The 24548-nt window shown below is 49.5% G+C and overlaps 1 protein-coding gene across 3 annotated transcripts in view; it reads left to right on the top strand.

Annotated features, from left to right (window-relative positions):
- SMARCA2 (SWI/SNF related BAF chromatin remodeling complex subunit ATPase 2) overlaps positions 1-24548 on the top strand; it is a 1761756-nt gene that overhangs the window by 276938 nt on the left and 1460270 nt on the right. The gene's annotated exons all lie outside the window — the stretch shown is intronic.

Here is a 24548-nt window from a genome sequence, read left to right as displayed (position 1 = left end):
GCGCTGTTATTGCAACTTCTTTGGGGGAGGGGACCGCCGCCTGCCAGCTTTCGTCATCTAGTTCAATGCCATCTCTCGTCCACTTCTCCCGGAGCAGAATTAGGCGATCGCTCATGTTATTGATTAGTTTCCCATAGGTTAAAGATATAGCCCTGTCGGGGAGATATCCATCCAGCAGTCTATCCTCCAATGGCGAGCTATCCGGTGGGGAGCCGTCGCGAGGCAGTACGGAATGTCTTCATGGCGGATCTGGAGATATCTAAAAAGCTCAGAATCCGCCAGTGCGTATTGTTTTTGGAGAGTGCTAAACGGTTTTACCCCCCCTGCCTCCCATAGGTCCCCAATAGTGGAGAGTCTGATCAGGTCCCATTTGTCGAAACCCTTGGAGGTACCCAGGTACCCTAGTTTTTGAGAGTCCCATAGTGGGGTGGCAAGTTAGTCTATTATTCCAGCCCAAGGATTGGGTTGCGGCATGCCATATCTTGACTGTGTGTTTAGTGGCCCCGGTCAGTGGATGCCTGTCAGGTTTGGAATAGAGTGCTCGGGTGTAGGCCCCGTCAGGAAGGATCCAACGGTCCATGCGGAATCCCGGATCGTCAGGGCGACCGTATGTGCCGTGATTTATAGCTGTGAGGTGCGCCGCCAGTAGTATTTCTTTGTCTGGCAGCCTGATTCCACCGTCATACCAGCTGAGTGTGAGTTTTGGTAAGGCAATGCGTGGTCGCCCACCCCAAAAGAAGGTCTCGCTGGAGCCCTTCGATTTCCCTAAAATAGGAGTTTGGGACGGAATCAGCCGAATTTTGCAATGCATAGAGGAAACGGGGCAGGGACATCATTTTAAAGAGGGCTGCCTTACCTAATAGGGATATCGGGAGTAGTTTCCATGTAACGATATCGCTCTTGAGCCTCTGCAGGGGAGGGACCAGGTTGCGGGCATATCTGATCGCTGGGTCAAGAGAGATAAATAGGCCAAGGTATTTAAAGCCGTCAGTAGCTATTGAGATGGGGCAGTCTCGGGCAGTTGGGGAGAGTTTCCGCGGAGAACATATACGAGTAATTTTTGCCAATTAACTCGGAATCCGGAATATCTCCCAAAGACGTCTAAGATGTCAAATACGACAATCAAGGACCTCTTAGGTGAGGTAAGATAAAGAAGGATGTCGTCTGCGTAGAGGGAGATACGGTCCTCCCAGTCTACCGACCACAGCATCCCTCGGATTGCTGCATCCTTACGGATCCAGGCTGCAAGAGGCTCAAGGGCCAGGGCAAACAATAGGGAAGATAGGGGGCAGCCCTGGCGGGTGCCGCGAGTGAGTGTGAAGGGTTCGGACTTTTTGTTGTTCACAACAACTTGTGCCATGGGCGCGCTGTCGAGTAACTTCACCCATTTGATGAATATCGGGCCGAATCCTAGTTTCGTTAGTACTGCGAAGAGATATGGCCACTCCAGGGTGTCAAACGCCATCGTAGCGTCGAGCGACACCACAACTGCATCTTTGCGAATGGTCGGTACCCTGCCAATCACCCCGTGCAACCTGCGCAGATTTAAGGCCGTATTCCTCCGAGGCATGAATCCTGATTGATCAGGATGCACTAGGTCTCCTATGACTTTGATCAACCTGTTGGCGAGTACTTTGGCGAGGATTTTAGGCTCAGCATTCAGCAACGAAATGGGCCGATAAGAGGCACAGTCAGTTTTGGGTTTCCCTTCTTTGTGTATAGTGACAATGGTCGCCATTCTTTGGTCTAGGGGCAATATTCCCTTTTCTAGACTGCTGGTGTACATGGATTTCAGATTGCGGCCCAGCTTGTCGGGGCGGAGCTTATACAGCTCAATTGGGATGCCGTTTGGACCAAGTGCTTTGCCTTGGCGTATCGCACGGATCGCTAGTGCAATTTCTTCAGTGGAGAGGGCACTATCGAGAAATAGACGGTCAGAGTCCGGGAGAATAGGGAGAGAAATGTCTTGTAGGAGGTCCAAGGAATCTGCTTGTGTATATGGGGCCACCGAGTTGTATACTGTGTGAAAGTGGGTTGCAAACTGATTGGCTATGTCTTGGGGATCTATTATGGGGTTGCCGTCAGGCCCTCTAAGCTCTGGGACAAGCCGACTAACCTGCTCCTTTTTATCAAGCCAGCAATCAGTTTCCCAGCTTTGTCTCCCCAATCGTAGACAGTGGCCAGAACCCTATATTCATCTTGGCGCAGCCGGAGTGCATGAAGCGTTTCGGGCGTAGCACCAGAGGTAGCATCTTGCTCAAGTCGATAGATCTCTTGCTCCGCGTCTGAGATGTCCTTTAACCGTTCTTTCTTGGCTCCTGCGATGAGGGATAGGGCCTGGCCCCGGACTACAGTTTTTAAAGGCCTCCCAGAGCGTTTGAGGGGAGTCGACAGTGTGCTCATTCTCTACAAAGTAGTCGTCAATGGATTTGATCAGACTGTTACGTATTTTGGGATTTTTAAGGTGCCAGGGGTTTATAGGGCAATACGTCCCACGCGTGTGTGGTCAAGTACTATGTGTGCCCATAGGGGGGAGTGATCAGATATGCCTCTGGGGAGGTGCCGGATCTCATGGATGCTGGTGACCTGGGAAGCGGGAACAATTATGTAATCTAGACGGGAGAGACTATTGTGTGCCCCAGAGTGAAACGTGTGTTGTATTTTGTCCGGGTGGAAAAGTTCTCCATACGTCTACAAGCCCCAGTGCCTCTAGAAAGCTAGAAAAAGAATGTGCAGTGGGGGGGGGGGGGGGGGGGGGGGGGGGGGGGGGGGAAGTGCTCGAGGCGGGTGCCTGTCCATCTCCCCCGATACGACAGAGTAGAAGTCACCGCCGAGGTCAAGATGCCCGTCAGGTAGTGTAAGCAGCAGAGCACTAAGGTCAATAAATGTGGCCGGCTGTAACCCAGGGGGCGCATAAATAGACAGGAAAGTGACGCCCTGGCCCTCCCATGTGCCCGTGACCCCAACATACCTCCCACGGTCGTCCACGTGTGTGGATGCAAGAGAAAATGGAAATGATTTTTTTTGCATAATGCCCACCCCTCTTGAGCTAGATGTAAGGTACTTCACTTTTTGTTGGTAGTCAGGGATTGCCTTTGCATCTGAATTGAAAGTGCACTAGACTTTACATCAGATTGATAGTTTTGTATTTTTAATGAAATAGTTGTAGATTGCATTGATTAGACAAAATAGAAGACAGCAGCATATGTCATTCAAGGTGGCAGCCATGTTTAGTTTGACTCACTTGCGTCATTGGGCCACAAAGCTTCCTTTTGTTTTGTCAGGGTAGCTGGAGGGTAACTAATTTAACTGAATGCAATAAGTGAGAGTCTAAAATCTAAAAGGGTAGCAATATATATATATATATATATATAATATATCCACAGACTGCTTTCTCCATAAATAGGAGCTTTAGACCCTTTCAGGGTGAGGTCGGCGTTGCTTGGATGGAGCACCCTCGCTGCATACACAGACTCGCTTCTCTTTAAAAAGAAGACGCCAAATAACAGCTTTGAGGTATGAGCCTCGAACACAGTAATGTTATCCTATGGGAGAAACATACATTGCATACATATACTTGCAAGCATTTCTGGAGTGTGCCTTTTGGGACGCAAGGTGCTTAGAGTCCAAGAAACCACCAACAGTTTGGTTTTGCTTGCCCTGGCGAGCCCGGGTTCAGAAGTGCTGGTCGCATTAGTAGCTTCGAGCGCTACTCGTTAACGTCAATGGGAAAGCACCTGTAAAAGGAAGGCTGCAAGGAGGAACTTTAGGACAAGTCTGGCAGAACCCAAAGGGGGGGCTCGGCTCTTGATGGTCTCTAGGGCAAAGGGATACCATTGGTTTGTATGAACTCGGGCTGTAGAGCTCAGGTGTAGAGGTGTTTTGTCTGGGAGGCCGCTTGCGTTGGAGGTCCTCACTTTACTTGAGTGACTGGAGAGGGGAAGAAAAACAGGACAGCAGGGCCTCTCAGTGCAGGCCTCGTTAATCCTTAAGTCCCGCTTTGGCTTCGGTGGGTGCCCAGACTGGAAACTCAACAAGCCTTGGTTGCGGCAAATGCCCTGGTACCATGGAATTGGTGATGGGGGTGCTCCTGAATTGTCTGGTGTCACCAAACTCTGCAGGGAGCTGGATCTGACCTCCTAGAGCTACGAAGACCTCCTTCAGTGTTTGGGGCCAGTTTCGGAGCTGTTCCCCAGTTCTCGTGATTTCAGCCCTTCTCAGTCCTTCATCGGTTCCCAGGTAGACAAATCTGAGGTGTCAGACTAACTCCTAGATACTGAATTTAGGGGAGTGTAGGCTAGTGGCCAATGGGCTACTTACCCCTGAGGTGGCTACACCCCCTATAGGACCACTTCCTGTGGAGAATTGGCATCTTCCTGACCCTGAGGTCCTAGTTTCACTTAAACTAAAATGTTGAAACACATCTTCGACTGTCCACTTCAGGTGGCCCACCTTAATGGTGTGCCTAGCCTGTAAGTGTGACATGCCTTCTGGCTAACTAATTTCCTACCTGCTTTGGTGCTGAATGGGCCTCAGGGCAGGGGGTGGCTTTTCCCAGGTCTGGGGAAAGCCAGGGTCACATATGAAAGGTGGCAGAGGTTTTGAAGCCTCTGGCCTTGATATGCTAAATCACTATCTATCCTGCTGGAGGATGTGTGAACACCTTCCTCTGGAGCAGGCATTGTTTCTGGCCTCAGAGCGCAGACTGTCTGACACTTGTCTGTGGTGGCAGGCTGGACCATAGCAGTCAGTCAGCAGACTAGAGGACTAGTAGGTTCTTGGGGGGCACCTCTAAGATGCCCTCTGTGTGCATTTCACAAAAATCTAATACTGGCATCAGTATAGATTTGAGACGAGGTGTTTGATACCAAACACCTTTATTTTCAATGCAACCATTATGTAGCTGGGTAACTGGTAATGACCAGTGTCCAATACATACCTTTAACATGGCTGCTTGATCACTTTCAGTGCCCCAGTAATGGTACTAGGCATCACGGGCATATAATGTTCCCTGCTTTAGGGCTGGAAGGCCTGCCGTAAGGGTGACTTACATATAAGAAATACAGTGTATTTGGGCATTGTACACAGGGAGAGTGCAATGGCTTGTTTTCAGAAGGGCTTGTGTCTTTTCACGCATCCTTCAGTGGTAGTCTACATGCAGTTTTTGTGGGGGTCCCTTTGGGTGGCATAATACATGTGATGCCCATAGGGGACCCTCTTTAGTACCCATGCCCTTGGTACCATTTATCAAGGACTTACTGGGGTTCTAAAGTCCTTGCCAATTGTGTTCCAATTGAACACATGTGCAGATTTTAGGGAAAGAGCACTGGCATTGGGACCTGTTTAGAAGGGACCCAGTGCACATCTAGTCAAGAACATCAGTACCAGTGGGCAAATAGTGGGGGTGACCACGTCAAAAAGGTCCCTTTCCTTCACTTTTCTCTGGAAAAAGAGATGCAATCTGGCAGCTTGTAAAGCTGCAATTGTTGGTCTTTCCTGCAGAATCTTTATTTTCTAGGCATATGAGCTGTAGATCATATGCTATGCATAAATCGCCATCTAGTGTTGGGTCCGGATATTTGCACTTTGTTTTCCTTCGAAGAAGTCTTCCCAGTTACAAGGTAGGGGACTCCTTCTTTCGGTGATAGTGCGCATGGGCATCGACCCCATTGTTAGATTGTTTCTTTCCGCCATCGGGTTCGGATGTTAGTCGATGCGCTCCGGTTCGGCACCGTTCCTTCTGTTTCCGTCGGTGCCCAATACAGTCAACCTAGACGGTATTGTTTCTGATCGTGTATTCCATTCTTCGTGTGTCGTGTTTACTGAAAAAAAAACCCTCTCTCGATCCGAGAGCTCGTGGTAGGCTGTCGGGCCTACCCGCGTCGGTTCGACTCAGTCGATGGAACAAACTCCATTTAAATTCTGCCCTCGGTGCCACGCGAAATACCTGCGTACCGACTCACACGAAGTGTGTAACCTGTGCTTTTCCCCTGAGCACAGTGAACAGGACTGCGACACGTGCAAAGCTTTCCGCTCCAAGAAGTCGCTGCGCAGCTATCAGGCTCGACGTCGCGACATGCAGAGCCAGCACACCGGCTCCAATACAGACCTCTTTGGAACTGAATCGGAGGAAGAAGCTGGCAATGCTATTGGGGCTGAGGAGGAACAGGAACTGATCTCAGTTTCCGAGTACGGTTCCGGCCATTATGAAGACATTCCACATGGACAGCGTACTGCAAGTACAGATCCTCCCTAGCCCCGAAATCCACCCTAACCGATAAAGAAGGCTCCAGACCAACCTTTGTCCTCTGGCTCCGGTCGGCACCGAGGCCACGCTTCAGACACCCCGCCTTCTGGCCCAGCACCGAAGCCTGCAAAAATGCCTTCAGGCTCCGAAAAACCTCACGCCAAATTGGGCATCGAGCTGAAACCTTCAGGATCGAAATCTTAGTCCGGGTCCGGCTCCGACCCACAACACTCTGCACCAAAACACGCTTCGGATCCGAAAACACCAGCCCCTAAACCCTCGGCACCAAAACCTTTGGCACTGAAACAACTGCAGGCACTAAAATCAGCAAAAAAGCACAGTTTCGACGATAAGCTTGATAAACTGGACCCGGAACAGAAAATGCTGTACATTCATCAAAAAACTGGTCATATCACCACCGCAGTGACTCTAAAAAGGAGGACTGATGCTGAAGAGGAATATCACATTCCTTTGAAGAAGAGAACTGTCGGGACTAACCCTTCCCCATCTCCTCTTCCTCCTCCTTTCCCATCTCCTCCTTCTCCACAGCCTATACCTGTGCCTACTTCACCTCAGCATTCACCACATAAACCTGACAACCAGGATGATGGGGATGATGATAGTCCGCCAATACCTGCAGACCCATGGGACGACTAAAACATTAACTCGCCCACAGGCAATGATCCTGACTTATATCCTACCAAACCCTCTCCACCAGACAACAGTGTAGGTTACATTGAATTGCTGGGTAGGGCTGCCAATTACCATGGGGTGCAGCTCCACAAATATTCCCTCGAAGAGGATTTCCTTTTCGAGACCCTTAGCACTACTCAAAAGTCATCACACACTTTACCAGTGCTCAAGGGTATGATCAGACATGGGGATGATATCTTTAGTGATCCTGTCAGGGCACGTATAATTACCCCTAGGGTAGACAAAAAATATAAGTCCGCACCATCGGACCCAGCATACATTAGGGGACAATTACCGTTGTACTCAGTAGTGTCTAACAAACGCATGAGGGCTAACTCCCAAACCACAGGAGATGCTCCACCCCCAAGTAAGGAATCTAAGCTTCTTGATGCTTCGGGGAAGAGAGTCACATCTCAGGCAACCAACTACTGGCGCATATCCAACACACAAGCGTTGCTAACTAGATACGACCGTGCGCATTGGGACGAGATGGAACAATTGATCCAATATCATAATCTAGAACATAAATCTAAAGCTGAAGACCTGATAAGGGAGGGACAACTTATTTCTAACAATCAAATCAGGTGCTCCCTCGATGCTGCAGGCACAGCTGCCAGAGCAGTAAATACCAGTGTCCATTAAAGAAGGCACGCCTGGCTACGTATCTCTGGATTCAAACCTGAGGTTCAAACCTCTATCTTAAACACACCTTTTGAAAAGGAACACCTTTTTGGCCCAGTGGTAGACTCGTCACTGGAAAAGATGAAGAAAGACACTGAGGTGGCCATATCCATGGGGGCGCTTCAGTCACCACAAGGCCGTGGTTCCTTTCGACGCCTTATCTATTGAGCGGGGTCCAAGAATTCTTCCTCAGAAAATACTTCCGCCTACAAGGGTAATAACCAACACTCTGGATCTAAGAACTACTTCATAGGGGAAGGTATGTTCTTTCCCTAAACTGTACTGTTGCAAAACCCAATTAGCAACTCTCTGGCCACATGTAAGACCCTTGTAAAAGTTAGCATAGGTACCAATGGCACTGGGACCAGGGAAGACCTCTAAGGGCTGCAGCATGTACTTTGCCACCCTTAGAGGCCCTGTATCTTTACACAGACACACTGCCATTGTAGGCTGCGTTTTTGATGCAGAACTAAGTGAAGTGTCGACATGGCACACAACCCTGTGTGCCGTGCCTACAACGCACTGCCCTGACATAGGTCAGCCACCCCTCAAGCTGGGTGCACTATACCAGTGGTGAAGGTACAGGTGCATGAGCCCTGTACCCCTACAGTGTCTAAGTCAATTCTTAGACATTGTAAGTTCAGTATTGCCATAAAGAGTATATGGTTTGGGAGTTTGTCATTACGAACTCCACAGCACCATAATGGCTTTACTGAAAACTGGTAAATTTGGTATCAAACTTCTCAGCACATTAAACCGACACTGATGCCAGTGTGGGATTTTTTCTTTTTGTAAACTTTTTATTTTATTTGTCGGTACAAAACATCATTGATTTTAGCAAGCATTGAGGCCATCAACCATCATACATTGTAGCTCCTACCTCTGTTACATAATAGCTTGTGCATTAAAACTTTACAGTTAGGGTCATTCTGTAGTCTGTGGTTCATTCACTGTTTTACATTGATGAATCCTCGGTCGGCATTATACATATGTTGCCTCTAAAGAGGTTCCACTTTCCATCACCATTTCTTAGGAAACCCTCTATGCATGTACACCTCCCTTTCGGCCACCATCGCCATATCCATATCATTTCTCCAGTCCCTTACAGTGGGAGTACTCCGTGCCCCCCATTGTATTGCGACGTTCTTCTTAGCTATAGTCATACCTAGTGTCGCCCAAGTTTGTGTTGCATTGCTAAGGTCTGTGGCCTTCCATATATTCAAAAGACGTCTCCTAGGCTCTGGTGGTACCGGGGCCCCACTTACTTTCGTTATTGTGGACATTACTGCCTCCCAATATGTCCCTATTTGAGGGCATTCCCACATTGTATGGTAAAATGTGCTTGTTGTCCTACACTGTCGTAGCCAGAGCTGGCTGTCTGACCTTCCCATTTTATATAGCGTAACCCTATTGTAATAAATCCGATGTAACACTTTAAGTTGGATTAAGCGTAGTTTTGATGAGATCGCCACCTCCCTCGGGGACTCTAGCGCCTCTTGCCAATCTGTCTCATCCAGATCTAGGCAATGAACGACTGGTGGGGGCCATGTATAACAGGATATCATCAGCATACAGGGATATGCGATCCTCGCAGCTCTCCGTCCAACGGAGCCCGCGAGTAACTGGATTTTGTCTTATCCATGCTGCCAGAGGCTCCAACACCAGGGCAAAAAGCAGTGGCGATAACGGGCATCCCTGCCTTGTGCCTCGCCCTAACGGAAATTCTTTGGATATGTGCCCATTTCCCACTACATGCGCAAAGGGTTTCATTTACAGTAATCTTACCCATGAGCAGAATCTAGGTCCGAAACCGAACCGTGTGAGAACTGCAAATAGGAATGGCCACTCTACCGTATCAAAAGCCATACGGGCATCAAGGAACAGTATTATGGCTTCTTCCCTTATTGTTTGTTTACGTCCTAGTACATTCTGGAGGCGTCTTAAATTTAAGGCTGTGTTTCTGCCCGGCATGAACCCTGACTGGTCAGGGTGGATCAATTTAATTAGGTGGGGTGTGAGTCTATTTGCTAAAACTTTGGCCAAAATCTTGGCTTCAGCGTTAATTAGGGAGATGGGTCTGTAGGAGGAACAGTCTCGGGCTGGTTTCCTCAGTTTGTGTATGGCAACAACCGTTGCTGTTTTCTGATCTTTAGGGAGTGGACCTCTTTCTAAGCTTGCGTTGTACATTTTTAGTAGGTAGGGGGTGAGTGTACTTGCGCTTTTTTTTATATAGTTCGATAGGAATGCCATTTGGCCCTAGGGCTTTCCCCGACTGTATGTTTCCTATTGTTATCACTAACTTCTCAGTAGTAAACTCTGACTCCAGTACTCTTGTGTCTTCTGTGAGCGTTGGAAGCCCGGTATCTCGGAGAAACATCTCTGCCTCTTCCTGCTGTATCATGGTTGCTGGGGTGTACACCTTGGCGTAGTGGTGCGCTAGTGTGTCTACTATAATTTGGGGATCCGTTACTACCTTGCATGGCGTGTGTTGGAGTTCTGCCACCCAGCGACTTTCACGCTCCTGTTTATCTAGCCACGTCAGTAGCTTGCCGGCACTTCATATACGATATGGTGCGTGGCTGTCAGTCGGGTTTTTGCATCTTCCCACAAATATTCCTTGTATTCCTGTTTGTTGAGCTGGAGTAGATGTGCGTTAGTGTCTGTGTGGTCATGGGAGTGTTGTGTTTCTAGCGTTTGTAGTTCATGTTCGAGTGTCAGTACCGTGTTCGCCTTTTCTCTTTTATAGTCTGTGATTAAAGAGATAGCCTGCCCCCGTAAGACTGTCTTATACGACTCCAATAGAATAAGGGGCGAAGTATCAGACGGTTAATTTTCATAAAAATATTGTTTCGTAGCTGTGGTCAGACCTTTCCAAATTTTTTTTTTTAAGGTAACCAGGGTATATCTGGAATATACGACGTTGTGTATATTTGGCTAATATGGGGGAAGGATCCAATATTATCCATGGTAAGTGTTCTCTCCACTAAGCACCCCACATTGTCCGCTGACGACAAGATTGAATCTATTCTAGAGAGACTATTATGGGCCCCGAGTGATATGTGTATTGTAGTGCGTATGGAAAATGGGAACACCAGATGTCCACGAAGCATATTGTCTGAAGGAAGTCTGTGAGTATGGAGTGTGTGCGGTGTTGTTGTCATGGGGGCGTGTGGTCCAGATTGTCATTGAGAGTCATATTAAAGTCGCCTCCCAATATAAGCTCTCCCTCTGGGAGTCGGAGCAGAAATGTGCTGAGGGCTGGGAATGCTATCGAATGAAGTGCAGGGGGGATATAGGCTGTTACTATGTTGACCGATCGTCCCTCCCATTGGCAGGTAGCGGCTGCAAAGCGGACTTGATCATCAGTGTATGTGCGTTTATCAGCGGGGACTGTTTATTAACCATAATCCCAACCCCTCGGGAGTCAGTTGAAAATTCGGAGTGCACTATCAGTTTGACGCCCCATCTGTCAAGGGCCTTACATGTGGTGCAGACGAGGTGGGTTCCCTGCAAGAGTACCACTGCTGGTGCCTTATGCTTGAGATATTGTAACACTAATCCTCTCTTCACTTTATCTCTGAGGCCATTTACATTCCAGGAAATTAGTGGCAGGTGCTGAGCATGTGTGGGCTGGAATACGACCGGTTTAGGGTGTGTGGATATGTGGGGCATTGAGACTATTAAAGTCGGAGCAGTGCGTCTGATGTATGAATTGTGGTCTCGTACAAGTATTTGACTGTTGTACCATAAACCAGAACATCAAATGAGAAAGAAAAAACAAATAGCAACTAATAAGTAGAAACAGTTGTCCCCCCCTCCCCCTCCCTGCCTCCCTGCATGACGATTTACAAACTACCCGTCTCCCCAAAATTGCAGAGTGCCTAATACCCATTGTTCAATATCTTTGTGGGGGGAAGTCTGCCCCGGTACCCCACCCCAGTTCCCCTTCTTATCTGTTAAGTTGTATCTTGCAGTTGTGCATGAGTCCACAGTGGTGATTACGATCCTCATGATGTCTTGCTGTACAATCTGAGGGGCAGTGCTATAAGCGGCGTTGGGAGCTGTCAGTGTTCAAGTAGATGTTCATGAGGTTTGGGCCATTGGTTGTATGGTTTCAGGGCCATATGTGTCGACTAGGTTATTGCAGCAGCCATACAGAAGTTGCCTTGGCATCTTGTCAGATAGTGTCTGAGGCTCTCAGCCTCCAGAATGAACTCTAGTGCGTGTTAAGTTACTTGTCTCTATTGGAGCCGTCGTGCGCGGTCGCTTCATCTTGTTGCTCTAGCTGTGATGCACTTGAGGTTACTCGATCGTTGTCTTTTCTGGGTCTTCCACGATTGGTGACCTGGCGCCACCCATCAAGCCCGTCTTGTGCTTCCTCCGGGGTTGTAAAGAACCACACTTTCCCGTCTGCTAGTACTCTTAATTTCGAGGGGAACATCATCGAGTATTTGAGCTCACGAACTCTGAGTTCCTTCTTGATTGCCAGGAAGTTGCACCTCTGTTTGGCTACGGCAGCTGTGTAGTCGGGAAAGAACGAGATTGTACTGTGTTCATATTGCACCTCAGGGGCTATTCTGGCAGTCTGCAAAATGAGATCACGATCTTTAAAGTTGAAAATTCGGGCTAGTATGGGTCTTAGTGGCGCACCCGGTTTAGGCCGGCTTCCTTGGATCCGGTGGGCTCTCTCGACTGGAAAAATACTGTTAAAGACCGCGATGTTGTAATTGATTTTTGATTAGGTCTGCCACAAAAACATCAATTGCTGGTCCCCCTGTTCCTTCTGGCATGCCTACAATGGGCATATTATTGCGGTGGGAGCGGCCTTCAAAATCGTCCAGCTTTGCCGCCAAGGTTTTGATTTCGTTTTTTAAGTGCTTCACTTGTCGTTTGAGTGCGTCCGTGTCTATAGAGAGACTATTTGTCGTTGTCTACTTCCGAAACTCTTGTGCTCAATTTTCGGAAATCTGCTCGTATTAGTGTGAGTTAAGTGGCTACAGTGTCAATTCTGGACTCTAGGGATGTATGTACGTTCTTGAGCGTGGCCATTATGTCCTGCAAAGTGACTTCTTCATTCTCCGTCTAGGCTCGATTCTCTGTGGACTTCCCAGCACGATCCTGCAGATCCTGGCTTGATTTGGCGCAAGTGTATTTGTCCAGTTTGATGTGGTGTGCGACACGCTGACCCCTGCCTCCCATGGTTCCGTATAGTAGCTGTGCGTTTATATTTGTGAGGAGCTAGGTGGTAGTACTCACCGCTGCCTACCAGTGTGTAGAGTAATCACACGTGGCCTTTTGCGTTTCCTATCCCTAGGGTATAGCACCTGGTTGCGCTCTCGTTGACAGGCTTTAGTTAGGGGGGGTTGCATTGACGGTTATCGTATTGCGCTCCCGCCGCATTATGGATGCACTGTCACTTTTCCTCCTTTGCCTAGGTATCACGTGGCGAAGTGTGCCGTTTACAGAGTCTCTTGCCCCTTCTATATGCACTTCCTGTATAGACGCACCTCAGTGTTGTGGGGTCCGTAAGATTACTACTGGCGGCCTCTCACACAGCCCGGATTAGGTTGTGTTTAATTAGGTCCAATGGGTCTGCCGGGGCCATCTCCTGCAAGGAGCAGGCCACGATGGCGCGTGTATACTCCTCTCGTTGGTGCTTATGCGGTATGAATTAGTGTTGGGTCGTAAGGGCTGTCTTGAGTGCTGAAGCCGGCACTGGTGTGCACGCAGGATTGGGCTGTGCACGTCCTCCGGGCAGTCTGGTCGAGGCGTTCTGCACCCGTCCCTTTTTGCCACTGCGTGGAACCGGCACGCGGCAATCGCTCGCCGCCGCTGACATTGGTCCCAGTGACTCTGGCAGCCGGTGTTTACCTTGCTGTTCGTTACAGCGTCAAGCTTGCCCTCCCTTGCTTCTGGGCTGTCGGCACAGTCGTGTTGCGCTGGGGAAGGTATTAAAAAGTCTCGACTGCCTGGGCCAGCAAATAACTCGAGGCCCCGACTTCAAATTGGTGTGTAGGCCATGAATGTTGCAGACGGTCAAACTTGCTCAATTTCGTCGAGGCGAACACCGCGATGGGCCGGATCGGTGCCCACTGTCCTCCGATCTCGTCACCTTGTGTTGGTTATTGCTTCCAACTGCGGATGGCTGAGCGGATGGTCGGGGAAGCCTGCGGAGGTCCGGAGCTTCTCTAGGCAGCGCCCATGTCGTTCCGCTGCCAGCCACGCCCCCCTCCAGTGTGGGATTTAATGAAAAATGCACTCAGAGGGCATCTTAGAGATGCCCCCTGAAAAATGACCTAACTCTAGTGTCCTAGTGTGCCACCACCAGACATGTTTCTGGACCCCTTGGTCGAGGGCCTGCTGCTCTCGATGTCCTGAAACAAAGCACCTCCTGGGACGAAGTGCCCAGCCTCCTCCCCAGGATGGGCAGTGTCCACGAAGGGGAAACTTCAAAGGTTAGCCGCCTTTGTGAGCTGGCCCGCCATTTGCTGCTCCCAGCAACTGGCTCCCAATGGTTCTGACCCCCACTTTGGGCGGGAGAATCGGCGGGAAAACCAAGTTAGGAGGAGAGGTGTGCCCACCTTTGCCAACCCCACTCCTCAGATGGGGGAGGCAAGGTGAAACACAAATCTGGGTCACCGCCATCTTGCAGATGGGGGAATCCAGCCAACCAGAGTGAGGCTTATGCCCTCTAACCCCTGGTGGGTGGCACAATAGGGGGTGTACTCCAAGGTCCCGACCTGTAATACCCCTAAATTTTGTATTTAGTGGCGACCCTGAACCTCTCCTCCTCAGACAGGAAGAAACCAGAATAAGAAGGACCAAAGAGCCGTGCTGAAGAAGAAGAGGGGACACCAACTGACTTGGTCCTTGCCCTACTGGCCTGTCCCGACCTCAACCTGTTACAGCGAAATCCCGGTGTTTTCTGCAGCCAGCTGCCCCCAAGAACCCAGAGTGCCCGCCCTGCCTTCCCAAACCTGACTTTCTCTCCTTTGAGCACAGGATTTGCTCACCCACAGACTCTGGCTCCGGCCAAATTTGCGAGTCTGCACCCGACGACCACGTCCCGAGTTCGAGTGGTCCAACACCACGAGGAGGTCTCCCAGGCGATCCTGACCTGGGATCTAGTGATCCCTGACCTATCCCAAAGTCTCCAGTCGACACCTGCCACCCCTTTCTAGAGTATCCCCCCCCCCCCCCCCCGACCGTGATCGGAACCGGTAAGAAAAACCCAATGCCAAAAGACACCCCTGCACCTGACGTCCCACGGCCTTGGGTGAGCCAACGGATGGTGTCCAGGCATCCCAACTTACCTCTCCAACCGGTGGTCGCCTCCAGAAGATCTTCGTCCCGAGCCTGCAGTGTTTGTTGCAATTGGCGAATACCCATTGAAACCAACAGGGCACCCGACGCCAAAACAGTACCCTGCACTGCTGTGCGTGCACCTTGCGTGATAAATCGGATCCCCTTTTGCCCTGAGCCTAACCAGCCCTACCAGGAGCTTTAATCCCACAACCTTGTGGCCTGCTCGTAAGCAGCCACCAGCCGGAGGCCCCCTAGCCCCCATTGGATAACATTGGGCTTTAGCATTCTGCACCTGGCTGCCCTAGTGCGCTGAGGGTGCTATGAGAGTGCATCCTCGACTCTGGGGGAACCCTGGTTCTAAACCCGGAATACCAACTCCAAAACCTAAGTACTTACAGATAAAACAATAACACTGTTTTCTCCCATAGGACTGCATTGACTGTTTTTCTGTGAAAAAATCTTTTAATTGTGGAGTTGGTTTGTATGAAACCATAAGAAACTGCAAATGTACAAAATCCTTTTCTCTAGGAAATGTCCCAGTGTGATATCTAGGCATATCACACTGCGTAGAAAAAGTTACTTAAAAAGTAATCTGAAAAGTAATGTACAAAGTAATCTCAAAAGAAACTGTAAAGTAATTTTGACTGTTGACTTACCTATAAACAAACAAATTGCACCCAATTGTATTTCAATTGTATTCAACTGCATTATACCTGCAAAGTATTGTTTCACTTACCTGCACCAGGCCTGGCTTGGTTCTAGAAAATACAATGCAAATAAATAATATTTTTATACAAATGAATTGGTCTGAGTTCAGTCTGAGTGTGTGACATAATTTCTTGAGTGTGTACAGTAAATGCTTAACACTGCCGTCTGATAAAGCGTTACTGCTCACCCACACTACCACAAATAGAGAGTGGGTATTATCTACTTTTACCTCTGCCTACCTTTGGGGTTCCACTGGACTCTGTACACTCTATGCCTTACTTTGGTATAGTGCATACAGAGCCAGCTTCCTACATTTTGTTCAGTATGCCACCCCAGTTTAGAACCAGCTATATGCACATCAGTCTGGACCCTGCTCCTCATGGGAACAGCCCATCCCGAACTGTGGGGCCAAGTCCTCCTTGGGCCAGAAACAAGCGTCCAGTTTCGGTGTATAAATCTTCATCAATCAAGGTAGCTTAAATCCAGTGGCACAGTGAGCAAGGGTCCCACGTCTGATCATGCCCTTGGCCACTTAGAGCGAAAATAGCTAATACAACAAGATGATGGTGCATGAGCGACCCTTGACCTTGCTGGTAGGTCGCTCCCCCACCACACAGCTCCGCCTGTGTGTCCTGACGCTGCTGTAGAAGTTGAGGCCCTCCTCCACCCGCAGGCTACCACCTGCGCCTCATCCCTGGTGGCCAGTGGTAGGCCCTAGGTTTGTATCGTTGTGCCTGTTTTTGCCTTCTGTTTCCCCCTCGCTGCACCTGATTTGTGCCCGTTTTTGCCTTCTGTTTCCCCCTCGCTGCCCCTGATTTCTGCCCGTTTTTGCCTTCTGTTTCCCCCTCGCTGCCCCTGTTTGAGCCCGGTTGCCTTCAGGTGCCCCCACCGCTCCTGTTCATGCCGCTGCGTCCCCTGCGTCCCCGCCCCCTTCACGGCCCATTCGCTGCCCCTGCCTCTTGCCTCCCAGCTGCTCCTCCCTCCCACATCCCCATATATGGCAGCCGGGCGCACCGCGGGCGTGCCGAAGGCGCGCCTTAGGCAAGCCCGTCTGCGCCTGGCCCGCGCCCAGCGCCAGAACCCCTGGTCCCCGCACCTGCCACGATGACCACCACCGCTACGGTGCCAGCACACTCCATGCTCTCAACCCCGGACGTACCCACACCTGCTTCAAGGCTGCCCCGAAACGCACACACGGTCCCTTCACCAGCCGGGAACTGCAGCTACACCAGCCTCAGAGCCACCGAACAACCCGCCAAGAAAGACCTCAGCCACCGCCGATGCATCCTACGGAACACCCGCTCCGCACGCAAACACGCTGTCGAGCTCTGGGACCTGCTCGACACATCATCCCCGGACATCGCCTTCCTAACAGAGACCTGGCTGAACGACTCTTCCGCACCCGATATAGCCATCCCAGACGGCTACAAGATCACCCACAGAGACCGCACCAATGGAGTCGGAGGAGGAATCGCCATCGTCCACAAGAACAGCATCAGGGTCTCGACCAGCACCGACGACACGCTCAGCACCGCCGAACACATGCAATTCCAGATCCACACAGACCCCAACTCCACCCTCAGAGGCACCCTCATCTACAGACCCCCCGGACCCCAGTACAACGACTCCATAGCCGACTTCATCAGCACGCACGCCCTGACCTCCACTGACTACATCCTCCTCGGAGACCTGAACTTTCACCTGGAAAACAACAACGACAGCAACTCGACAACCCTGATCAATAACCTCGCCAACCTCAGACTGAGGCAACTCGTCACAATGCCTACCCACTCCGCAGGCCACACGCTTGACCCCATCTTCTCTGCAAGCCCCCATGTCTCCTTCAGCCACACCACCGAACTCCTCTGGACCGACCACCGCTGCATCCACTTCTCCTTCCAGAAACCCACCATACACCACCGCACCCAATAGATCCCTCGCCGCTGCTGGAGAAAAATCACCGAAGACCAACTACACGCAAACCTCACTCTCAGCCCGCCCATCGAACCCTCCAACACCGACACTGCCCGCAACCTCAGACGCTGGATTGATGACTGCGCCAACATACTCGTCCCACTGAAGAAACCCCCCCACAGAGACACCAGCAAGAGGGCCAGCTGGTTCACCCCAGAACTCCTAGCCTTCAAGCGAGCCTGCCGGAAGCTAGAGAAGAAATGGCACAGCGAACAGACTCCGGACAGCCACGCAGCCCACAAGGACGCCACCCGCAACCACCATCACCTCATCAGGACTGCCAAGAGGACCTCCTTCAAAGACCGCCTCGACAACAACGCACACAATAGCAAGGAGCTCTTCAACATCGTGAAGGAACTCCCCAACCCCAGCTCCAACACCAACGACATCCCGCTGTCGCAAGCCCTGTGCGACTCCCTCGCCACTTTCTTCCACCGCAAGATAGCAGACATCCACGACAGCTTCAACACTCAGACAGCCTCAAGACAGCAACACAATAGTCTCTCCGCACACCATCGACCACGACCCCCTGCTAGCCTGGACCAGCGTAAGCATCGATGTCACCTTCAAGGCCATGAGCACAATCCACTCCGGCTCCCCGTCAGACTCATTCCCGCACCACATCTTCAACAAAGCCAGCAGCTCCATCGCACCCCACCTGCGCAACGTCATCAATCTCTCCCTCGAGACCATGACCTTCCCAGAGAGCTGGAAACACGCGGAGATCAACGCCCTACTCAAAAAACCCAAGGCAGACCCTAGAGATCTCAAGAACTTCCGGCCCATCTCTCTGCTCCCGTTCCCGGCCAAGGTCATCGAGAAGATCGTCAACAGACTGCTAACCCGATACCTCGAAGAAAACAGAATCCTGGACCTTTCCCAGTCAGGGTTCCGCAGCAACCACAGCACCGAGACCGCCCTCATCGCCGCCACCGACGACATCAGGATACTGCTGGACAACGGTGAGACTGCAGCCCTCATCCTCCTGCACCTCTCCGTCGCCTTCGACACCGTCTGCCACTGCACACTACGCGCACGCCTCCACGCCGTAGGGATCCGAGACAAAGCCCTGGAATGGACCACCTCCTTCCTCTCCGGCAGAACCCAGAGCGTCCGCCTCCCCCCATTCTGATCCGAAGCCTCTGAGATCATCTGCGACGTACCCCAGGGTTCCTCCCTCAGCCCGACACTGTTCAACATGTACATGGCCCCGCTCGCACACGTCGCCCGACTGCACGACCTCAACATTATCTCCTACGCCAACGACACTCAACTGATCCTCTCCCTCACCAAGGACCACATCACCACCAAAGCCAACCTCCACGAAGGAATGAAGGCTGTTGCCGATTGGATGAAGACCAGCTAACTGAAGCTGAACACGGACAAAACGGAGGTCCTCATCCTCGGCTCCAACCCTTCAGCCTGGGACGACTCCTGGTGACCGACGGCACTGGGGGCAGCCCCGACACCCACCGACCACGCACGCAACCTGGGAATCATCCTCGAGTCAACGCTCTCCATGACCAAGCAAGTCAACGCCATCTCCTCCACCTGCTTCAATACCCTCCGCATGCTCCGCAAGATCTACAGGTGGATCCCGACAGATACAAGAAGAAGTCACCCAGGCCCTCGTCCGCAGCAGACTCGACTACGGAAACGTCCTCTACGCGGGAGCCCCGACCAAGCTCATCAAACGACTGCAATGCATCCAAAATGCCTCGGCACGACTGATCCTCGACGTACCACGCCACGGCCACATCACCCCCCACCTGAGAAACCTGCACTGGCTGCCTCTCAACAAGAGAATATCCTTAAAGCTCCTCATCCAAGCGCTCAAGGCACTCCACAAGACCGGCCCAGCCTACCTCAACAAACGACTTTCCTTCTACATCCCCAACCGCCAGCTCCGCTCCGCCGACCTCGCACTCGCCACCGTCCCGCGCATCCGAAGAACAACCACCGGCGGGAGGTCCTTCTCCCACCTAAGACCTGGAACACCCTCCCACTGAACCTACGACAGACCCAAGACCTGCTGACCTTCAGGAGGCTACTCAAGACCTGGCTGTTCGATCAGGTCACGGGTATGTAGTGCGCTCTACAAATGTTTGATTGAACATGGTCAACTTTTTTTGCTCTGATTGGCGCTTGCCACTTAACAAGGTCACATGCAGATCTTTACAAAAGGTTCATTAACCCACCGAGATGTTAAAATTCCAACACTTGCAACCATGCCTGTTTTTCCATAGTAAAATAAACCACACTGGTGCCTGCCATTGCAGCTTTCCCTAAGGACAGGTGCATTGCTTCACAGTCTTCCTCCTGGGGAGCTTACAGTTGCATCTGGCAAAGTTTATTCAGATTATCCGCCCTATTCCTAGGTCACATTTTGTGTAATGCCATATAATTGTGCCTCTTTTTAAGCATTTGTATTTTGTTGCAGAGGAAAAGAGATCTTAGTAAAGGAGAGAATGTGAGTTTATACAGACTGACTTTGCCTCAGTGTTGTTCTTTTTTCAGTTTACTACATACCATTTGACCAGTTAACTGCTGGCTGCATTGTACCTAGAATCAATTAAGTTAAACAGTGCCATTCATTAATGCTCAGGTCACTAAAAAGTGTGTCCAATGAAAGACTATGCAATTATTTTCAATACCAATCATTTCATCAACTCGAGAAGAAAGGTACTTTTGACTTGCCATGATTCCATCCAATTTATAATGGAATCCTTTAACTTCCTTTGACTCCTACCACCTTATTTGAAACAATCCAAACTTCAGCCATTGAGATGTAAGTGCTGTGAACTTTACTCCCCATATAGGCCATCTTAGCTTACATTCCTGCCACAAATCTTGGCAGATATAGTAGAGATAGAGATAAGGGGACCTGATAGTGGTGCTTTAGACACCCAATCAAAACACCTACATACTTTAGCCCACCAAAATGAAACTCTTATAATGGAGGGAAATGTGGGTACTCGCCCCCCTATGGCAGGGGCAAGAAATCCTGTCAAGCAGGACGGATTAAAACTAGTATCCTGGAACGTAGCAGGACTTGCTGCCAAATATCAGGATCAGGAATGGAGGCAATACATCACCAGGTTTCATGTTATATGTCTTCAGGAGACCTGGTTGATTGATTGTAACTGTTTCTCCCTGGAGGGGTTCAAGTGCTACGCAGTCCCCGCACAAAAGTCAGCTTCAGGGAGGCCATGGGAGGGTTGATTATATACGTAGATCTTCTTATCGAAGGGGTTTGGTCTAACCTAAATTGGGCATCATACAACATGCAGGCTGTAGGTCTCCGCTCAAAACGGGTAAACATTACCCTAGTTATCAGGTATAATGCGGTGGGAGCAAAAAGAATTGGACTCTCGCCTAAATGCCCAGCTGTCGGTTGTGAAGTCGAGAGCAGTTCCATCTGTAGTTCTCGTAGGTGATTTCAATTGTCATCTGTGCGCGAACCTAAGACCACTTACGAAGGACTGGTCACGGTGCACAGTGGAGAAAGGGCCACACTTTTTGCATTCACTGGACGGGGCGCATTTAGATAAGGTGTTGAAAGGCCACAATCTGGTCCATACCATGGACCTGGTAGGAATGGGCAGAGGTGGGGAGCCTAATCCCACCTTTAAGGGTATAGGATGTCGATATTATATCGACTACATTATGGTTTTACCCATACTTAAAACCTGGGTCAGTAGGGCAGACATAGAAAGGAGCATTTTCAGTGACCACAACCCTCTGGTGTTAGAGCTAAAAGGACCAATCATTAAATACGTATGACGAGGGGTAGGTGCCGTGGAGACGATATCAGACCAAGAGAGGAGGCTTAGATGGTCTAAAATAGACAAAGATAGCTTTTACAAAAGCTTAATAACCAGAGGGGAAGACACATTTCATGTATGCCTCGACCCCAACATTGAGGTGGCCGCGGTAGTAACCGCTTTCGAAAAGATGGCGCACCTCATTGATGGATTATTAAAGACCACCAAGACTAGGACATTACCTACCACACCCAGATGGTTTGATAGAGATTGCTCAAAAGCACATAAAGAGCTTAAGTCTAGCCTAAAACTTCTGCCCAGGGATAATTCGTACATAGCCCAATGTAGGCTGATATATAAAAAGGCACAAAAAAAAACGTAAGACTAGTCTCCAAATGCAAGCCTGGGAGGACTTAAGGGAGGCGGCGGATAGAAGAGACTTGACTGAGTTCTGGAAAATTATAAACACACCATGTTTTCAGGACTCCAATGCCCCACAGATTTTAAATATTATTTTGCCGGAGCAGTGGCATTCCCATTTCAAAAATCTATATAATCACACTGGTGAAATTAATAACGATGAGGGGCAGAGGTTAAAGCTGACTGCAAGGCCTGATATCACCGTGGTAGAAGTGGAGGGGGCTATCCTGGGCCTAACAAAAAATAAGGCGCCTGGCCCGGATGGGATTCCTCCAGACCTTTATCTCGGAAAAGTGGAGTTGTGGGCACCCATTCTCACGAGGGTCCTGAACGCGGCAGTGGTGGCAGGTCTTCCGCGTTCTTGGTCCTCGGCAACAATAGTTCCAATATTTAAAAAAGGAAATAGGGATGACCCACAATGTTCTCGCCCGATATCCTTGATCGATGTTACGGCGAAGATGCTGTGTCGTGTTGTCCTAAATCGTCTAACGGATTGGACAGACACCCACCAGTTAATAACGGATACCCAATATGGGTTTAGAGAAGGAAGGTCAACCACGGACCAGTGCCTGAACCTCTATTTGCTGGTCGCCAAGTACACTATAGCCAGTAAGGAGGCGGTTTATTTGGGGTTCATGGACCTTTCCGCGGCCTTTGATCACGTGAATAGGGAAAAGCTATGGGCCCTGATGACAGGTCTTGGGGCGGACCAGGACCTAGTCAATATTCTCAAGGCACTGCACTGGAATACAACTGCGTCTGTTCATTTTAATCAAGACGGAAGCAAGACTCCATCATTCCCATGCACTAGTGGAGTGCGGCAGGGCTGCATCCAAGCTCCCTTTTTGTTTTCACTTTACATAAATAACTTAGATAGTGAACTGTGTAAACTCGGAGTGGATTCTCCTCAGGTAGGCACTCGCCCAGTCCCTGTCCTGCTCTATGCGGACGACGCGGTGCTCCTAGCACGGACTCCGCGGGGATTACAGAGGCTGATTGATGGATTTGTAACTTTTATGTCCTCACTTGATCCATCAGCAAACCTAGATAAATCGTATATCATGCTTGCGGGGGCCAGACCAGACAACATTTTTTTTTATAAGATAGGAACTCACAAAATTGGTCGGGTCCAGTCCTTTTCCTACCTAGGAGTATTGTTTGACGGGCTTCTAAAGTTTAGACCTTTAGTGGACAAACACTGCTCAAAATTGGTGGCCACATCTGGGGCTATAATGGGTTATGGGAGAAGGCTGGGAAGATGGTCCCCCGAGCAAGTGATGAATTTGTATAGATCAATATGCTGCGCTAAGGCAGTTTATGGGGCTGAAGTTTGGGGCTTTGCGAATATACATCAGGTCCAGATAGAGGAAAATAAAATTTTTAGAAGGATACTGAAAGTCCCGCACAGTACATCAGCCTACATTATACACGAAGAACTGGGAGAACCGTATATTGAAGATCAAATCAAGGTCAGGCCGCTTCTGGCCTGCGTGAGGATTTGGTCTAACCCCGAGGCAGGTCTCAGTAGACAAATTATTATAGATTGTCTGAATCGAGACAAAGGGAGCTCTATCCCTTAGCTAAACTATGTAAAGTGTACTTTGGAGGCCATTGGTTGAAGAACCTCTTCACCGAGCCTGAAGCCCTCATTGCCCAGAATAAAACTTTAGTCAAGAAAAAGTTTGGGGAATGGACAACTGCAAGCAGGGTGGCCACTGAGGAGTGTAAATCTACAGTTGTGGCCTATAGATTACTGAAATGGGAGAGTGGAAGGGAGCCTTACCTTTCACTGATTCATAATGAACAAGACAGATTTTATATGACCCGCTTTAGGTTCAACCTCTTGCATCATTTATTATCTGATCCTCTTGGTTTTACCTTAATGGTGGAGCAGAAGGGTACCTGCGGCTGCGACAAGAAGTCTCCGCAGGATACCCTTCATTTTATTTTGTTATGCTCATTTTATACATCACCTAGGCGTAAGTTCCTGGTGGGAATTTTGAAAAGAGCTAAGTTTAAACATGCCAAGATTGCCTTATTGTTTTTGCAAAAGGCCAATGATGCATATACCTTGTCCTGTATTATGAGTTTTATTAAGATGGCGGTAAGGATAAGGAACTCGAGAGAGATGGGTTGATTGCAATGCCCTGTATATAGAGATCTGGGAAAATGAAAAGAAATGCCATGATTTGAACTGTCTTTTTAATGTTTTTTAATGCGTTTTAACAGTTTTTTGAACTTTTATGGTATCTTTATAAGTGCCGAATAAAGAAATATTGAATTGAATCTTGTGTAAGTGAATTACCCGAAAGATCTCTGATCAGTCTTGATATATTGGCGATTTTTGAGGATTTTGATAATTTCCCTCAACTTCCTTGGACCCCTAACAACTCCTTCTACAGTGGGTTGTTTCAGGGATTGCTTGACTTTTTTTGTAGCCCATGGCAAAAGTTCACCTATCATTGTGACAGACGAGGCAAACCGATCTTTCTTCAAAATGTTTTTTGTCTTTTGGACAACAAGAGATCTACTCTGACCACCCTCTCATCAAATGCCCATTTTGTTTACCACCAAAGCTAAAAGCCACTTTCTAGATATTTTACAAACTTTTACTTCAAAGACCTGCAGCGACTGAGAAGAGGGATGGGTCTTTTTCTTCTTGGAGATGATAAACTCCCCCTCTAAAATAGATGCCCCCTTATCGGGGTATAATTTTGTGTTCAGTGATGTTATGTTAACTATATTTTTATAGCATG

Source organism: Triturus cristatus, chromosome 2_1, assembly GCF_964204655.1.
Source record: "Triturus cristatus chromosome 2_1, aTriCri1.1, whole genome shotgun sequence".
NCBI lineage: Eukaryota > Metazoa > Chordata > Amphibia > Caudata > Salamandridae > Triturus > Triturus cristatus.
Note: the sequence above shows the minus strand (reverse complement) of the source record. Positions and strands in the feature narration are given on the sequence as shown.